Below are 13,348 nucleotides of genomic sequence, written 5' to 3'. Positions count from 1 at the left end.
GCAGGGAGAGGGAGTGGGAGAAAAGCTTTGATGGAGAAAGATTCCTCGAGAAACTAAAGGACTTGGATTTAAGGTTCTTAGGGTATTAATTAGGTCTGAAAATAAAATGGGCTGTTATTTTTCATATGTGAGTAAAGAGAGTGAAGGTTGTTGTAGGTAAAGAGGAATATTGAGTGGAGGGGAAACTTACTGGTCCTTTCTTCCAAAGAGTTTTCGATCTAGGAGAGAGACCATGAAGATGAGTCCCCTAAAGAAAAAGGGAGAACTAGGGGAAAAATAGAGTAGGAGGAGACATGAGCACCAAATAAACCTTTCTGATTTTTTTATTTTGCCTAGGGCCAGCAATACACAGAAAGCTTTCCGACCTAGTGTTCTTCTTAGCTCAGCCAGGAAAATCAATGAGTTGTATCCTATTGACAGCACTGCATTAGAGCAGGATTGTTCCTGCCCACGGAGAGACTTTCCTCTCACTCTAAACATGGAAATTATATTACCAAGTAAAACCAAACAAAACATAGTATTCTATTTATTCCTTTTTCTGAAAATAAAAATTGTTACTTTAAGAGGGACATCGAAGATACAGAGGAGAACCAATAGATTATAAAGTAGACTGTGTTGGACACACCCTTGCTTTTAAAACCTCACCCTGCGTAATTTGGCTGCTATTATTAATGCTGCTGTAAACATTAGGGGCATATGTATCCCCTTTGAATTAGTATTTTTGCATTCTTGGGTAGATACCTAGTAATGTAATTGCTGGGTCATAGGGTAGCTCTATTTTTAATGTCTTGAGGAAACTCCACACTGTTTTCCAGAGCGGCTGCACCAGCTTGCATTCCCACCAACAGTGCAAGAGTGTTCCCCTTTCTCCACATCCTTGAAATATTTTGTTTTTTAAATGGAACAGACTTCCCACTCTATATAAATAAGAACAAGGAACATAAACATTTATCCAGAAGGAGGAAGAAATAAAAAGAGAGAGAGAGAGAGAGAGAGAAGAGGTTGACCTGGGGAAAAGACCTGGAACAGAAGTGAGATAAAATGGAGTCCATTTCTTCAATATTTAGGGAAAGTCTTTTTGGCAGTGATGTCCTTAGCAAAGGCCAGAACATTACTGCTATTGAAAGTTAATTGAAGTGGGAAGTGTCTTCATTTCTATTTTAGGGAAAACTGGAAATTGTTGATGGTAGGAATATCTGTCAACCCTGAGATTTTAGTCACGAATATACTTAGTGGAGAGAACAACTTTGACTTACCAGAGCCAGAGTGGTTTGAAGAAGTGTGGCTAGCTCTCTAGTCCATACAAGACATTTTTTTTTTAAGATTTTATTTATTCATTTACGTGCGAGAGTGAGTGAATGAATAAGTGGGAGGGAGAAGGAGGGAGAATCTCTAGCAGACTCCACACTGAGTGCAGAGCCTGATGTGGGGCTCGATGATCTGTGACCAGGATCCTGACCTGAGCTGAAACCAGAGTCAGACACTCATCTGAGTGGCACCACCTAGGTACCCCAAGAACTCTTTATAAGCATTAGCTTTCTTCCCAATGCCCTTATACCAGGGCTGTATATGCAATTATCTTTCCTTGAATACTTTACAAAAGTAGCCTTCTCGAGGATAGGAGAATTTTATTTAGTCCCTGGGTGAACTGGACAGAACCAGTTAACATGTGTGAGTAGTGATCTGATGTGAGAAAATACTTTATTTTTCGGGAATGGGTCGCAATCAGTAAAACCCCATGCAAGTACTGGGCAAAGTTTGGACATCGCCACTCCGAAGGGGAATTGATTCTAATTGTCTAAGAAATATGACGGTGATGTTGCCATGCAGCAGGACGATAAGCAACAACGAGGCAGTTAGTTGCTACTTTCATTCAGAACTTTAAAAACTAGGAATACCCGGGGTGCCTGGTGGCTCAGTGAGTTAAGCCTCTGCCTTCAGCTCAGGTCACGATCTCAGGGTTGGGATCGAGCCCCGCATCGGGATCCCTGTTCAGCAGGGAGCCTGCTTCCCCCCTCTCTCTGCCTGCCTCTCTGCCTGCTTGTGATCTCTCTCTCAAATAAGTAAATAAAATCTTTCTTAAACAAACAAACAAATAAATAAATAATAAATAAAAACTGGGAATACCCATTTTTCCCCCTCAGTAATTCTCTCCCCCAAACGAGTGGTTGTTTTTGTTTGTTTTGTTTTGTTTTGTTTTTTGAAGAAACTGCATTCTAGGTCTTACTCACCTATTTTATCGTAGCACTAGTTGCTGTATACCAGCAATATAGAGCTGAATTTGTTGTTGTTGTGCCTATCAACTCCTTGGGGTAGACAGGAATTTGGAAGTAAACTCATGGCTTCAGGAACTGTCCATGTTTTGGCTAAAACTCAGGCTAGCTGGAGAGACCAGCTAGCTTGAGTTTGGGATTAGTCTATATTTGTGTATAGTCCACTTTCTAGATCTTTTATCCCAGCCAAGTCTCAGGAATGGGGATTTGTGCACGTCTGCTGAGGCTCTCTACCGTTTGAGGGCTGACAGAATGCCCTCACCCAGCTCACCACCTCCCACTTCCCTGCCGGTCACTTTTTTTTTTTTTTTTTTTTTTAAACAGTGTGCTTTAAAATGGATTCAAATTTTCCCAGGTAAGTCCACACTGGCCTTTTATTGACGATACTACCCTAGAAATAGTATAGAAATAGGTGGTTATACTAAATGGGAGTAAGAGAGTCCTCTAAGCTCACTTGGGATCTCAGAACAAATTTTATGAATCAGTTGTGAGAACAAGAGACTGCAACAACTCAGTGAAGACTGTCCCATGATCAGCATTCTCCCAGCCTTCTGACTGGCCAAGTCTCGGGAAGGTCAGGCAACCTCAGATGAGTATTTTGTATATATTTTAGGTCCAAGGTAATATACAGATCTGGCCAAAGAGAAAATACCAAGAGGTGATAGCATTCTGTTCTCTTTAGAGTCTTGGAAACTTCATTAGAATTTTGCCTCATTTTGGCCGAGTAGAAATAGTTTATAAGCCAGCTTGGTTATGGGCAGCTGCCTATGGACCATGATTTGGTAGAGGGCTGGGACTCTGCCTCTAAAGTAACAATGTCTACTTTCTTACCAGAGTGATCTTTCTGTTGGATTTTGGCTCATCTAGTTAGGCTGAGAACACAGTTTCACAAGCAGAACACAACCCACAGACTTGAAGTCCCCTGATGCTGGAAAACCTTATAACTGAAGATATGTGTTTAAAAGAAAGATTATTGGTGGACTTCTAAGACCTTAATACCGTACATTGTATTTTATGAATATAATATCAAATATTGTATTTGGGTTATGGGTTGCGCAAAGCCCTGAATCTTCAGTGCGTACAGCATATTATAGTTGAATATTGTCAGTATAATGGAGAGCCAGATTATAATAAAAGGACTCCACCTTTTCAAAAAATAGTTTAATGAACTCAGAAACCAGTTGGCTGTATATTGATAAAGCATGATGAAGAAGCGTATTATATTTGTTCAAATGGTATAGGAATGGAAGTTTTATCTTTTTTAAGTTAGTTTGCATAGAAAACATATTCAAATGCCCTAGCAGGGATGAAAAAAATATGTTTTCATTAAGGTTAGTGAAAATTAGGATTCCTTTTTTAGTTTATTAGCATAAACCTCATTTAAAAGAGAAAAAAAATCTTTAGTAAAATAACTAGGCCTAATGTAAGCTGGGATACCACTTAAAGAATTGAGTTTACGTTTTGATTAACCAAAGTAAATAGAGTATGTAATTCTTACTAAGTTGAGTTTTGTCTCATTTCATAAAGAAGAAATGTCCTTGAATAGCAATGTATTCATTTCTTGGCTTCCGGCTGGGAGTCAAGATGGCGGAGAAGTAGCAGGCTGAGACGACATCGGGTAGCAGGAGATCAGCTAGATAGCTTATCTAACCATTGTGAACACCTACAAATCCAACGGGAAATCAAAGAGAAGAAGAGCAACAATCCCAGAAACAGAAAATCGATCACTTTCTGAAAGGTAGGACCTGCGGAGAAGTGAATCCAAAGCGACGGGAAGATAGACCCCGGGGGGAGGGGCCGGCACCCGGCAAGCGGCGGAGCGACGGAGCACAAAATCAGGACTTTTAAAAGTCGGCTCCACTGGGAGACATCGCTCCAGAGGCTAAACTGGGGGGAAACCCAGGCGGGGTCAGCATAACCCCAGGACCCGCAGGGTCACAGAAGGACTGGGGGTGTCTGAGTGCCGCAGAGCTCGCAGGTATTAGAGCGGGGAAGCCGGCTACAGCGACAAAGCCGAGGAGTGAGCTCTAAGCCCAGGGTTACCTTGTGCCGGTCGCAGGCTGGGTGGGCTCGGAGCGCGGCCGGAGGCCACAGAGACAAAAGCGACCCGGCGCTTTTCTCCAGCTCCAACAATTGACTGCTTTCCTCGAGGCGCGACCGCAAGCCAGGGAGGCGGGACTGTTGGGCGCTTTGCTCTGAGAGCGCACTGAGGAGCGGAACCCCAAGCTCTCGGCTCCTCCGGGCCGAGAGATTGGGAGGCCGCCATCTTCATTCCCGTCCTCCGGAACTCTACGGAAAGCGCTCAGGGAACAAAAGCTCCCGAAAGCAAACCCGAGCGGATTCCTTAGCCCGGCCCCTGGCAAGGGCGGTGCAATTCCGCCTGCGGCAAGGACACTTGAAAATCACTACAACAGGCCCCTCCCCCAGAAGATCAACAAGAAACCGATCCAAAACCAACTTCAGTCACCAAGAACAGCGGAATTCCACAGCAGGAGAAAGCAAATCCTACCTGGACAAAATGACAAGGCGGAAAAACTCACCTCAAAAAAAAGAACAAGAGGCCGTACCGAAGGCTGGAGACCTAATCAATACAGACATAGGTAGCATGACAGATCTAGAGTTCAGAATGACAATTCTCAAGGTTCTAGCCGGGCTCGAAAAAGGCATAGAAGATATTAGAGAAACCCTCTCCGGAGAGATAAAAGCCCTTTCTGGAGAAATAAAAGAACTAAAATCTAACCAAGTTGAAATCAAAAAAGCTATTCATGAGGTGCAATCAAAAATGGAAGCTCTCACTGCCAGGATAAATGAGGCAGAAGAAAGAATTAGTGACATAGAAGACCAAATGACAGAGAATAAAGAAGCTGAGCAAAAGAGAGACAAACAACTACTGGAACACGAGGAGAGGATTCGAGAGATAAGTGACACCATAAGACGACACAACATTAGAATAATTGGGATTCCAGAAGAAGAAGAAAGAGAGAGGGGAGCAGAAGGTATATTGGAGACAATTATTGGAGAGAATTTCCCTAATATGGCAAAGGGAACAAACATCAAAATCCAGGAGATGCTAAGAACGCCCCTCAAAATCAATAAAAATAGGTCCACACCTCGTCACCTGATAGTAAAATTTACAAGTCTTAGCGACAAAGAGAAAATCCTGAAAGCAGCCCGGGAAAAGAAGTCTGTAACATACAAGGGTAAAAACATTAGATTGGCAGCGGACCTATCCACAGAGACCTGGCAGGCCAGAAAGAACTGGCATGACATATTCAGAGCACTAAACGAGAAAAACATGCAGCCAAGAATACTATATCCGGCTAGGCTATCATTGAAAATAGAAGGAGAGATAAAGAGCTTCCAGGACAAACAAAAGCTGAAAGAATTTGCAAACACCAAACCAGCTCTACAGGAAATATTGAAAGGGGTCCTCTAAGCAAAGAGAGACCCTAAAAGTAGTAGATCAGAAAGAAGCAGAAACAATATACAGTAACAATCACCTTACAGGCAATACAATGGCACTAAATTCATATCTCTCAATAGTTACCCTGAATGTTAATGGGCTAAATGCCCCAATCAAAAGACACAGGGTATCAGAATGGATAAAAAAACAAAACCCATCAATATGCTGCCTACAAGAAACTCATTTTAGATCCGAAGACACCTCCAGATTTAAAGTGAGGGGGTGGAAAACAATCTACCATGCTAATGGACATCAGAAGAAAGCTGGGGTGGCAATCCTTATATCAGATCAATTAGATTTTAAGCCAAAGACTATAATAAGAGATGAGGAAGGACACTATATCATACTCAAAGGGTCTGTCCAACAAGAAGATCTAACAATCTTAAATATCTATGCCCCTAACATGGGAGCAGCCAACTATATAAACCAATTAATAACAGAATCAAAGAAATACATCGACAGTAATACAATAATAGCAGGGGACTTTAACACTCCCCTCACTGAAATGGACAGATCATCTAAGCAAAAGATCAACAAGGAAATAAAGGCCTTAAATGACACACTGGACCAGATGGACATCACAGATATATTCAGAACATTCCATCCCAAAGCAACAGAATATACATTCTTCTCTAGTGCACATGGAACATTCTCCAGAATAGACCACATCCTGGGTCATAAATCAGGTCTCAATCGGTACCAAAAGATCGAGATCATTCCCTGCATATTTTCAGACCACAATGCTCTGAAGCTCGAACTCAATCACAAGAGGAAATTTGGAAAGAACGCAAATACATGGAGACTAAACAGCATCCTTCTAAAAAATGAATGGGTCAACCAGGAAATTAAAGAAGAATTGAAAAAATTCATTTCTTGGCTTCCATATAAGCTCTTACTAAAACCACAAGATTATTTGACTGTTAGACATATACATTGTTTCCTATCCCATGACAAATCTTATAAAAGTTAGTTAACATTTGATAGAGTATTAAATCATATGGAGATGTAACTTCATATATTTATATTTTATTTTAATATCTTGAATCAAATTATGGTCAGTTTTTTCAATGAAAAATCTCTCACGGTATAATATCACAAAATTTGGAATACAGATATAATATTACACCTATAAAAATACATGTAGGCAATATAGGCAACTTAATTATTTCATGAGACTACTCATTAGAAAGTTGAGATCAGGAATTTTTGAAAGAATAAATAAAGGCTAAGTTATATATTCATGTTCCTGCAAGTCATCTTTGAAGGGAACATGTAAGCTTAATAATTCTAAATATACTCCTGAAATAAGAGTAAGTGCATCTCATTTACTTTTGAGTTCCATAGCTACCAGCTATTAGCTATGCAAAGACTGTATAGTTCAAAACAAAAATTCAGAGACCTCCAATAGGAGTGGAAATTGGACCATTAGCTTGCAAGACCCTACCCATCCTTTTTCTAAATAAAAATGCTGCACTACCTGGCCCAGGGTCTTGACTCCATAGCATTGTGGGAAGCACGCATTAAACTGCTAAATTCTAACACCATCTGTATGCCTTAAATCCTAAGAGATATATTGTCTCTGCTGCCAAGGCCAGAATCAACCTCTGCTGCCAAATGCTAGACTGAAAGGGGAATGTAAACAGCTTGATGGAGGGGTGGTTCCTGGTGCACCTGTGGTTTTGACAGCTTCTGCTGCTGCTTGAGGAGGAAACAGGTTGCCTGTTTGTTCTTCAAGAGCACTTCTGGCATCCAGGTATTATGCAGGCAAGCACTGCCAGCTGTGAAGGATGCTGCTTCCTTGTCACTTCAGAGAAAGATGCTCCCCAACAGGAAGATCCCTCTTGCTATTTCATTCAGGGAGCCTGAGAAAGGAAGACAGAAAGGATCAATTGCAAAAGCACAGGTCCCTAGAGGGGCAGGGGTCTAAAATAACTCGTGTCAAAGTCTTGCATTCAAATTCGACAGCGAGGCAATAGGTAAGAATGACTTAATTGTCATTTTTTGAAGTTGGGATCCCACTGCTAAGAAGAGCAAGAGAATGCATGTATACCTGATTTCGACTGCCTATGTCTTGATGCATCCAGTGTACGGTCCTGGTAAAGAGGAGTGCGTAGGATAGCCTGCCTATGTCAAGACGTCACACATGCAGAAAAATAAAATATTAAATCATTACATCAGCTTCTTAATTGAGAGGGATTACCTGAAAGAATATGTTTCACACGTAGCCTAGCACTGTTGCGTGCATTTTTTTAAACCATAATTAAATGAAAAATAAACCTTAAGACAGATTTCAAAAATAAAAAAAATTCCTGTCTCACGTTGAGGTCTTTTATCCATTTCAAGTTTATGTTTGTGTACAGTGTAAGAGAATGGTCGAGTTTCATTCTTCTACATATAGCTGTCCAGTTTTCCCAGCACCATTTATTGAAGAGACTGTCTTTTTTCCACTGTATATTTTTTCCTGCTTTATCAAAGATTATTTGACCATAGAGTTGAGGGTCCATATCTGGGCTCTCTACTCTGTTCCACTGGTCTATGTGTCTGTTTTTATGCCAATACCATGCTGTCTTGGTGATCACAGCTTTGTAGTAAAGCTTGAAATCAGGTAACGTGATGCCCCCAGTTTTGTTTTTCTTTTTCAACATTTCCTTAGCAATTCAGGGTCTCTTCTGATTCCATACAAATTTTAGGATTATTTGCCCCAGCTCTTTGAAAAATACCAGTGGAATTTTGATTGGGATGGCATTGAAAGTATAGATTGCTTTGGGCAGTATAGACATTTTAACAATGTTTATTCTTCTGATCCACGAGCATGGAATGGTCTTCCATCTTTTTGTGTCTTCTTCAATTTCTTTCATGAGTGTTCTGTAGTTCCTCGAGTACAGATCCTTTACCTCTTTGGTTAGGTTTATTCCCAGGTATCTTATGGTTCTTGGTGCTACAGTAAATGGAATCGATTCTCTAATTTCCCTTTCTGTATTTTCATTGTTAGTGTATAAGAAAGCCACTGATTTCTGTACATTGACTTTGTATCCTGCCACATTACTGAATTGCTGTATGAGTTCTAGTAGTTTGGGGGTGGAGTCTTTTGGGTTTTCCATATAAAGAATCATGTCATCTGCGAAGAGAGAGAGTTTGACTTCTTCGTTGCCAATTTGGATACGTTTTATTTCTCTTTGTTGTCTGATTGCTGTTGCTAGGACTTCTAATACTATGTTGAACAAGAGTGGTGAGAGTGGGCATTCTTGTCGTGTTCCTGATCTCAACGGGAAGGCTGCGTGCTTTTTTCCATTGAGGGTGATATTTGCTGTGGGTCTTTCATAGATAGATTTTATGAAGTTCAGGAATGTTCCCTCTATCCCTATACTTTAAATCCTAGAGGAGACATAGGCAGTAACCTCTTTGATATCAGCCACAACAACTTCTTTCAAGATATGTCTCCAAAGGCAAAGGAAACAAAAGCGAAAATGAACTTTTGGGACTTCATCAAGATCAAAAGCTTCTGCACAGCAAAGGAAACAGTCAACAAAACAAAGAGGCAACCCACAGAATGGGAGAAGATATTTGCAAATGGCAGTACAGACAAGAGGTTGATATCCAGGATCTATAAAGAACTTCTCAAACTCAACACACACAAAACACATAATCATATCAAAAAATGGGCAGAAGATATGAACAGATACTTCTCCAATGAATACATACAAATGGCAATCAGACACATGAAAAAATGTTCATCATCACTAGCCATTAGGAAGATTCAAATTAAAACCACATTGAGATACCACCTTACACCAGTTAGAATGGACAAAATTAGCAAGACAGGAAACAACGTCTGTTGGAGAGGGATGTGGAGAAAGGGGAACCCTCTTACACTGTTGGTGGGAATGCAAACTGGTGCAGCCACTTTGGAGAACAGTGTGGAGATTCCTCAAGAAATTAAAAATAGAGCTTCCCTATGATCCTGTAATTGCACTACTGGGTATTTACCCCAAAGATACAGATGTAGTGAAAAGAAGGGCTATCTGTACCTCAATGTTTATAGCAGCAATGGCCACTGTCGCCAACTGTGGAAAGAACCAAGATGCCCTTCGACGGACGAATGGATAAGGAAGATGTGGTCCATATACACTATGGAGTATTATGCCTCCATCAGAAAGGATGAATACCCAACTTCTGTAGCAACATGGACGGGAGTGGCAGAGATTATGCTGAGTGAAATAAGTCAAGCAGAGACAGTTAATTATTATATGGTTTCACTTATTTGTGGAACATAACAAATAACATGGAGGACATGGGGAGATGGAGAGGAGAAGGGAGTTGAGGGAAATTGGAAGGGGAGGTGAACCATGAGAGACTATGGACTCTGAAAAACAACCTGAGGGTTTTGAAGGGGTGGGGGGTGGGAGGTTGGGGGAGCAAGGTGGTGGGTATTAAGGAGGGCACGTATTGCATGGAGCACTGGGTGTGGTACAAACACAATGAATACTGTTACGCTGAAAAGAAATTTAAAAAAAAAAGTAAAAAATAAAAATAAAAATAAAAAAAAATCAAAATATATCTTTATCCCCATTATAGAACTTCAATACTTAGAACAATGTAGTTTAGTTGATAAAATGGATTAGTAGAACAGAGTCTAAGATAGACTTGAATATAAGAGAATGTCACATCTGATAAAAAGAGCTTTCTGAATCATTCTGAAAAAGGTAGATTTTTTAATTCATTGTATGAGACAACTGGCTAGCTGGTAAGAGGAAAGGAAAGCATGATCCCCTTTCTTTCTTATATTAGCCTAAAGAATTTGTAGTAGACTAACAGTGAAAATAAGTGAAAGATTGAAATGTAAAAATTAAGGAGTCAAAAAATTTAGGAGAAAATATAACAATCTTTGAGTAAGAAAGTCCATTTTAGTAACCTCATAAAGATTAAAAACCTTTAATAACAGAAGAGATTTATAAATGTTATTATATAAACATATGAAACTTGCTAATGACAACAGAAAAGCAATGTAGGGAAATTTTCAAGAAAGTTGAAAATTAATGGAAAATATTTGCAATAGCATCATGGATAAAACATTAATATCCTTAATATATAAAAGCTCTTACCAATCGATAAGAGCAAAGAAAATGGTCATCTCAATGGAAAAATTGGCAAAGGATCTAAATAAGCAATAGACAAAGGATGAAATGTGAGAAGGCAGTAAATATGGATAGATGGATAGGGACGAAGGGAAGGAGCGGGTACAAAGAGACACAGAGAGAGGCAGTGGAGAGGGCAGCCGGGAAAGGGAGAGTTGGAGAGGGGTGGTGAGGAGAGAGGGCAAGAAAATACCATTGTTCACTTACCAAACCAGACAAAGACTTGGGGAATGAAGACTCTTGTGCAGTAATATACAATATATTCCAGTGCTAATTATGCATAATTTAACCTAGCTATCTAAATTCTACAAAGTTACTGTAGCTACTATTATAGCTATAAAAATATTCACAGCAGAATGCTTTATAATAGAAATTATAACAAAGAAAACAACCTAAATATTCATCAAGTATTATTTAATTGAATGATGGCACATACTGTAATTGGATTTTATAGTTCCATTGAAATAATGATGTAGAGTTAATTTATTTGAAAAGATGTCCAGAACATATTGTTAAGTGGCAAGAAAGAGATCACAGAACAGTATATAGGACATTTCCTGAGTACCCTTCTGTGTTTATGTTAACATATGTATATATGCATAAATATCTAAAAGTCATTATGAAATAACATCAGTGATGATAATTTCTGTGTGGTGGCATTTGAGGCATCATTGTACATTTCTACATTTTTAACATTCTGTGACTTTTTCCATGAAAGTTATCATTGTTACACCATGAGTAAGTTATTTTCAAAAGATAACAAGCATTTTACTAATTTTAATTTTGATTTGCTTTTTTTTTGGAGTGTTTTAGTAACTTGTACTTTTCATCCTGAGTAAAATAAGATGATTGTCCATGCATTTCTCTTCTAGCAACATTTTATCTGCAATTATGTTGCCTGAAGAATTAATCAGGAGAAGCTCATGCTCATATTTTTCTGTATTTACCAGTTGCTCACTCTTAGTGTATTTGGCATTTTGTTTAATCTATAATTCAAATATACTCAGCATATCTCATAAGATTTCATGATCTAGTTTATAATTACTTTCATTATTGTAAAATCTCAAAATTTGTTAGGTCAATAAATAGGGTTATAAATAAATGATTTTCAACCTTTTCTTTACAACAACCCCAAATGCCTCCATTTAGTTTGGAACACATCTCAATATATCCGCAAAGAAGCCTCTAAACAAAATTAAGTTTAATTCACTTTAAAGGGAAGCACTTCTACAGACCATTTTAAGGAAAGGGGAGCCAATTTAAATAAATTATCAGATACTCATTTTATACAGATGAGTGCTACTAATTACAATCAGTCTCATCTATTCATTAAAACTAGTCCAGCAAGCTTGGATAAACTTTGTCAGCAGTTAGTCACTGTATTTATTTGAAAGCCTTAAAACAACATTTCTTTACATATATATTTTAGAATTTTTACTTATTTAGATCATTTTCCAGGCATCCCTAAATAGTGAGGTTTTATAATAATTCTAATTCGTGCATGTTTCTTATTTGATATGGTTAGTCTTAGAAAATGTGTAGTATTTTCAATACTCTCCTCTCAGTATCTCCATTCTCTACATTTAACCCTCTGTTGTTTCAAGTTACCAAGTAGGTGTCTAGAGCAAACCGTGTTTCAGGAGACTCCTCCCATTGTTCTCACATGCAGTTCAATTTGGTGTAATTCAGTTCTTATTTGACTGTCCAAGGGTGGTTCCATCAAAGTTATCACATTCTCTAGTCAATGGAATAGAGAACGTGCTTGGCCTGTGATGGAAAAATCAAACTATATTGCGTTTGCCCTTAGAAAACCACTACAGCATACCATTTGTTTTTCTTTCCTAGATTGATCATGGAAAATGTACTCATTGGGTTTTGTTTTGTCTTATTGCCGTTTTTTTCCCTATACAAACTTAAAGTATAAACTGCTCTAAGCGGAGTAAATGGTCTGTTTAAACATGCTTCATCTAAACACACTTTGGACTGAGCATGGGACTTGGTGGACTGATACTTTCTTTATATAATCTGCTTGTTATTACAAGCCCACCAAGCCAGAAACCTGCTGAGGGATTTCCAACCAGAGAGCCATATGTCTTTGCCACCTTAGACAATAGCTTAAACCCACCTCCCTCCTCCTTTTATAAATTTCAACAGCTATGTCTTGTTAGAAGGTAAACTAAGTGTACGTGATTGTACAATTCTTTCTTCAACTAAACAGTCAGAGGCCATTTCTGCCTGTTGACTCTTCCTTCTTCAGTACCGAGCACAGCGTCTGGCACCAATATCCCTAAATATTTGTTGACTGAAGAGATTTATTTAATGAATGTTATTTAATAAATTTTAATTAAATGTAGTTAATTTTAATTAAATTTAATTAAATTTTATTTATTCATTTACTAAAGATAGCCTGAAACTGTAGGAATATCATTCACAGTTATAGTTTAAGTTGTGAGGACAACCACCAAGACAAAACCTTT

The sequence above is a fragment of the Martes martes genome (assembly GCF_963455335.1).
Source record: "Martes martes genome assembly, chromosome: 1".
Taxonomy (NCBI): domain Eukaryota; kingdom Metazoa; phylum Chordata; class Mammalia; order Carnivora; family Mustelidae; genus Martes; species Martes martes.
This window is presented reverse-complemented; position numbering follows the sequence as displayed.